Source organism: Pomacea canaliculata, linkage group LG1 (genome assembly GCF_003073045.1).
Source record: "Pomacea canaliculata isolate SZHN2017 linkage group LG1, ASM307304v1, whole genome shotgun sequence".
Classification (NCBI taxonomy): domain Eukaryota; kingdom Metazoa; phylum Mollusca; class Gastropoda; order Architaenioglossa; family Ampullariidae; genus Pomacea; species Pomacea canaliculata.
In genome coordinates this window covers 5,713,071-5,719,967 of record NC_037590.1, presented here as the reverse complement: position 1 = coordinate 5,719,967, position 6,897 = coordinate 5,713,071, and the positions used below count along the sequence as shown (strand labels likewise).

At 37.4% G+C, this 6,897-nt stretch overlaps 1 long non-coding RNA gene across 1 annotated transcript; it reads left to right on the top strand.

The window, feature by feature from the left end:
* Nucleotides 1-4,518: 4,518 nt before the first annotated feature.
* LOC112557273 lies at nt 4,519-5,584 on the top strand. Its single transcript, XR_003097931.1, has 3 exons — nt 4,519-4,556; nt 4,878-4,980; nt 5,572-5,584. It is a non-coding gene; the product is annotated as an uncharacterized LOC112557273 (long non-coding RNA).
* The last annotated feature ends 1,313 nt before the right edge of the window (nt 5,585-6,897 follow it).

The window sequence follows — 6,897 nt, the reverse complement described above, 5'->3', positions numbered from 1 at the left end:
AGTGGGTCAGGCGACTTCGGGTGCAACAATAGGTCCAGTGTCCAAGAGTGGACAGTTCATGGCGTGAGAAGGGGACAGTCATTGGGTCTGTTCGACCCCTACCCTCTATAAAAAAAAATATATATATATACTTAGCACACTACTAGAGTGCTGCACCTAGACATACTCCCTGCAGTCCCTCCTCCTTCCCAACCTTTCCCTCTCTCTTTCCAAAAAATTTCTCTTCCCTGCACTCGATGAACTAAACTCGTGATCAAGACAGCATGTCAATGGCTGAAAGACACACAGGACTGCGTGAATTAATTAAAATAATCTTACTCCCTGAGGCACCCCAGGGAGGAGGATTCAGGATGCCGTGGACCGTGCAGGACGTTATTTAGACGTTAAAAAAGAAACTCGCTATTTATTTAATTAATGCTTTTAACAATAAACTCCGGGATGAACCTGGGACGAGAACAATGGGATAATCGTAACATTTTTTTCTCATTTTATGTTCAAATAAGTGTTCTATTGTCACGATGGTGGTAACAGTAGTGGACGTGGTAGAGGCGGCATTGGCGGTGCTAACGATGGCATTGATATGATAACAATAACAACGAGAATAAAGATGTCTCAATTTTTGTCTGTGGCTCCCTCCGGGCTCGGCAAACCTACGGAGGCGGAGGAGACAAAGTACACTGCTGTCACCGTTATTTCAGTTCCGATCGAGCGGCTCGCCGACTACAAATGAAGTTCTTTTCGCGCTGAATGCTCCCTGTCCCCGTACCACGTGACCACCTCGTCACGCATGAAGGTCCGAGACTCTGGAGACAAAAGCAGCCGAGGGAGAGACAAATCCTGTCTGATCGTTCGCTGGTAGACTGATTTCCGCCACGGTACACAGAATTCAAAGAAGTGGGGAAAGGCTATACAGAACCTACAATTTTATTTACGCTTCCGGAACAAACAGCATTTTAAGGGAAGGGGGAGGTCGTCCTTTTACAGGTTAACCAGGTTTGATACGGGGAGAAATAAACGAAGAAACAGGAGGCTGAACGAATAAAAACACGCACGAAAGAGCGAATGAATCTGAAGAACGATAATGCTTCTTCTCTCTCTCTCTCACGCAATGGCGGAGCTAGCAACAGGACCTGCACTGAACTTGCGTGAGGAATGAATGTGAAATAGCTTTTTAGTAGCTGTTTACTTCATATAAATATGAGTAAATACTAGCTGCTTTTGTACAATTTTACCATCCCGTTTTTTATGGGGGATTTTTCATAGTAGTTTAGAGCATGTCCTTATCTGGGGTAAGGACTAGATGTAGAGTAGAATGTTCTGTTTGTCCTCCACCCTTCAAGTTAAAGAATTGTCCTTGTCAATCTCTCTCTTTCCATCTTGTCTTGACCTGACCACCACACAAATCAGATCTCTTTTTTGACATCTTTTTTTCATCGTCATTCGGCGACTTAAAAATACCCGTAAGCAAACATAATTAACATTATGTATAATTGTGTTTTAACCCACTCACAGCAGTTTGGCATACTATTTAACAGCCATCAAATGTCTACCCACATGTGTTTATATTACTCTAACACTTAGAAAACTTCTAGCTCTTTCCATGCAAAGAAAGCAAAGTAAAAGAAAAGAGGTAAAAGTATTCCGAGACAGTTCGACAAGGATGAGAATTATCTAGAAAAATAATGACACAAACAAATTAGTGTCAATATTTAATTTTACAGAAGCCCAGTTCATTGTGTAACAAAGGCGCAGTACCAATAACCAAATTAGTTTGGGACATTATGGGATTCTATATCATTCTATATTCTATATTATGGGATTCTATATCATATGGCGGCAACAAGAGGTGCAACGACGGCAAACGGACAAAAGGGGAAATAATCCCCGCCTACGGCCTCGGTGAATGCAGACAACTCACACTTATCTACCCCTGCTTACCCTTTCAACCTTTAGCTTTCCCATAAATCCCACTTCCCCATCTCTCTTCCAGCACAGTCAATAAAAAAGAGGACTAAATGAAAGTCGTTTATCACATCATCATCATCATCATCATCATCATCATCATCATCATCATCATCATCATCACCCGATGCGACCAGCGCTCATGCTCTTTGTAAGAGGTATAGCAGCATGCCTAGTAGGCTTATGTAGAATACTACCGTTGTTCTGCCGCACCTACATACTGCTTCAGGCTTATTGTATCAAGAAAGACCACAATATTTAGTGGATTACAAAAAGCCGAAAACAGGATCTAACGACAGTAAATATTTTTTTAAATGCTTTTTATAAACTTAACAGATTATTACGAAAGCAGAAGGAACAGGGAAAAAAATTAGGGAAATACCATCGAATTGCATGCTTATTGTTGTTAAAAAAATTAGGGAAATACCATCGAATTGCATGCTTATTGTTGTTTACCAAAGGGTCAACATCACAGCCTATAGCATTGAGAAAATCTTTACTTTTGTAAATAATGAAAAGGAAGAGCTTTGTGAATTTTTTGTATGGAAAAGTCGCTAAAATGACGTTATACCGTACTCCCATCATTTTGATTAGAATTAAGCAGGATCGAATGGGATCGAGCAGCCAATGATAGGGCGTCATTCCGTGTCGATTTGATTTCCTTTTCCAAAAAAACTTGACTAGAAAAGGTCGAATCAAGGATAGAACGTCAGAAAATATGTTTTTTAATTCTTTTTAAAAATTCAGCAGACGTTTTACAAAAGCAGACGCAAAAGGAAACATCGGCCAACACGAAATTGCCCGAAGTGCTTATGACGTGGTTCAACGAAGGGTCTACATCGTCAGCAATAGCACTGGGAGAAAAACTTAGATTTATATATATAAAAGTCCAGAAAGCTTACAGATTTGTTAAATATGTGAAAGTCTGTGTTGTTATCATTTTGATGAGGAGTAGGGGGGGGGGGACGTCAGTCAGTGTCACTTGTTTTCCTTTTCCAAAAAGTTCGAAAACCCCGTCCAGAATGCGATTTAAGAAGTAAGAGACGTGCCACAAAAAAACAGAAGGAAAAGGGCGCAAGCGATATATTTTATGCACTATAATAATATTTTTTCCTAAGTCTTTTAAATTTGGATTTATTCCGGTACAAAGTTAGCAAGTATTTTTAGAAGGGAGGGGAGGAGTCATTTCGTTGTTCTCCTTTTAAAACAAAATAAAAAAAAACAAAACAAAAACTGGTTATTTGGAAAAGTAAAATCAATCAATAAAATGATACAAATAGAGAAAACATTTATGATAACATAAAGAAGAATTAACGTCAAAGATGATGAACACGAGAATCCCAATAATGCGTGTCTCCCTTTTATGAGCTTTCCATAAGTCTCGGTGTTTCCACGTGCGCATATTGAGTAATATTATTAAGTCATTTAAGCAGTTACGTGATTACTTTGCAGGTAAATTTCTTTTAATGCATATGTATTGTGAGAGAGTGGTTTCTATTTCAGGAATGTGAGCGTGGATCGTTCTCGATGTGTCAATGCTGAACTATTTTCGGTGCAGCTGTTGCAAATAATACTTGTGCATCACGTAATTTAAGGCATAGCTTGTTGTGTACACACACACACACATTCAATTAGCGAACATGATTTTATTTGCCGTGTCTTGCCACTCAAATTGTTTACTTTGTGGTATTGCTCTTCTCGTTTTTTCTGGTTTTCTATTTTGTGCAGACGTGTGCAAATAATCAACTATGCCCCGGCCAAGGAAAGTGGTATCCATTTGGATATACGGTCTCCGTGGATAAACGCGGGCGGGTTCGTAAACGTAAGCTGCAACTTTCAGCGGAGATATGAGGACTTTCATGCGGCTAAACAGAACTCCTGACCAGGGGCAATGGACTAACCTAACCCAGCAACAGGAGGAACGTGACACACTTCCAGGATATTCCTCTAGATAGCAGTATGTACTAGAAAGTTAGTTCTTTTCGACTCTCACAAGACTTTTGACATGACTACAGAGAATTTGGAATTATTGCAAGTCTGTCAACTGCACACAGTGTAAAAATATGCATTTCATATGTAACAAGTATGAGATATATGTTTTTATTTGCTGTCGATCATTTTGTGTTTTTAAATATAAAAACATATGTAATTGATAGAGAGAGAGATGCTGGATAAACTACATTGAGGCTTTTTTTGTAAAAATACATACTTTTTAATATAGAAAAGGATATTAAAATGCATTGAACATTAGAATGACAAACTTTGTTATCCGTTAGTTTATAATGCTGATTGAAAGTCAGATCTTAAGCATGACCTGTACCATGGATAGATTCATCAGGTGCAAGTGGAGTCAGCAATCACAAGAAGAAAAAGTGACTGAGGCTGAGGGCTGGAAAGATCTGCGAGAAGGTCTTGTTCGTGTCCACATTGAAGGATTCAGTCCTGCCACAAAAAAATGCAGCTTTCTGTGGCTGTGCACAGGTCCCAGAGATTATCTGGTGTCCTGATTGTGGACCTAGAAGCCTTTATTGCAAGGCTTGTGATGAGAAGATCCATCTTTGGTGCTATATCATCAGACATACAGTTGGAAAGAAGTAAGTACAGTTTATCAACATTTGTGGATAGATATTTTTTATAATGTTTTAGATTGTTATGTAAATGTAAATATACACCATGGGACTGGCAATATATTCTCTATTTATATAAGCACGTGCTTCAGAAAATCAACTGAAAGGAATCTGAAATGTGGTAAGACTTAGTTAATGTAATAACATGAACACCATTATGCATTACAGTCTCATGGAATGCACTTTTGAATGAGGTTTGAACTTAAATGAATTCCATAATTTGATTATGGCATATTTATAGACTTAAATGCTGCAAGCTTATATTAAAATTTGCTATTGTATTGTCAGGATGCATCATTGTTTGCACCTGTGTTAAGAGAAACAACCATTTTGTCTGAGCACCAGTGTGACAAGCTCTACTACCGTCAAATTACAGTTTTTGATGCACAAGGTACATATGCAAGATTATTATGTTTCTTGAAAAACAGAGTTTACCCAAGCATTCTCTTAAATTTTTTTTCACATTTTATTGTCATGCATTCAAAATATCACATTATGGAAGAACCTCGTCTTCACCAAAACAAACAAGATTGGGAATAAATGTTACTTAATAGATGTTTAAATGTGAATAATGTTTGCACTTCAACACCATTGGAATGCTAGCTGCCCTGGGTTTTGCTTTCGTCTTGAGCTTGCAATTCTTTTCTTCGCATGTGGCATTTGCTTACAGGGCTGTCTGCTTTCCAGACTTTATATTTATTTATAACTTATTGTCACTTTTTTGGTGTAAAGAATTTATAAAAAATTTTTCCTATTTATAAATGAAAGCTCTAACCAGCTTTAATTTACAATTCTGAAAGGTAAGAATTTTACTTTACTGAAGTACCTTATGCTGTAGTTTAACATGTAGTGTGGACATAAAAGAAGTAGGCAAAGCATTTTTGAACAATGAGAAATATGTTGCATAATATTTCTGTAAGGGTAAAGAACAGTATCAAATACGAAAAAGCACTTTTTTATGTTCTTCCCTTTATTATTATAGGCAGAGCTCAACCAAATCAAAGTGCAGTTTTGTGAATGTGAGCCAGAAGCTGTAACGTTAGTGTAGAAATGGTTATGGCCATCAACTCCGAAGAAGCCAGAGACAGCATTCTGCATGAAACTAATGGAGCTATGCAGAATGCTACAACTAGAAGGGCAAATGTCTCTGCAGAAATTTGCAATGCATTAGAGCGGAGGACAACATTTCTGCACAGTCACAGCAGGACTACAGAAACCTGTATAAGGCACTGGGTAAACATGCTATCATATTTTGTCACAGCATGACAACAGCAACATGTACAAGACTTGGTAACACCATCATCATATGTTGTCACAGCAGGGATTACAGAAACATGCACAAGACATTTGGTAAACATATCATCATACGTGTCCAACAAGTCTAACTTGCAAGAAACTACTCATGGCATATGCTTACTGACTCATAGAGAACTGTATCAGTGCCACTAGACCTCTAGTCAAGAAGTGCGACAGTTTCATTTATGGATGTAAATATAGTTTAATTATAAGCGTTATAACCAATAATTTCAGTTTACATTATTTGGAAAGTATGGACAGAATAAGTGGATTGTGAAAATGATATTTTTATATGTTTGTTTAATGGTTTATTGCAGGTAACACAATTATAGAATTTCACCATCATCAGGTGTTGTGTTGAAACAAGCTCATGCCCATGAATTACTGGGCAAGAAGTGCCCAATATGTAGCCTGGTAATGTTGTAAGGGTTAATGATTTGGCATTTGAAGAAATATTTAAAACACAGTTGCTGTATTCTGCAAACAAAAACACCCACAAAAGTTTATTTACACTTTATTGTACCTAATATTTCACATGGTGGCAATTTAAGCTGTTTTAAGATATGCGCTAATCTATGCACATCCGTTTCTTGATGTTTTGATATAAAGAAAATTTATTAACATGTCTAATGCCTACTGATAATTAGGAGAATTTTGCAAAAACATATCTTTTATTTCATGATGCAAATAACACTTTGACATCATTAAAAAAACATGTAAAATGTGGTACACATGTGTAATACTAACAGTAAGCAATAAGATTTGGTCTATTTTTTTCACAGAAGCCAGAGAGACGTGTTATCTCGATGGATGCTAATTTTGGGCTTTGTGCACAAGATGAAATTCTGGATTTGGACCTGACTTGAACATGCTAGATTTAGTGAGTTTTGTCCAGAATGAGATGTCAGAAACTTTGTCACACTCATCATGAGGCAACATCGAAATCAGTAGCAAATCTTCGGTGTGCACTATAATCTATATTCTTTGTATTTCTTAAATTACTCTTTAGTGC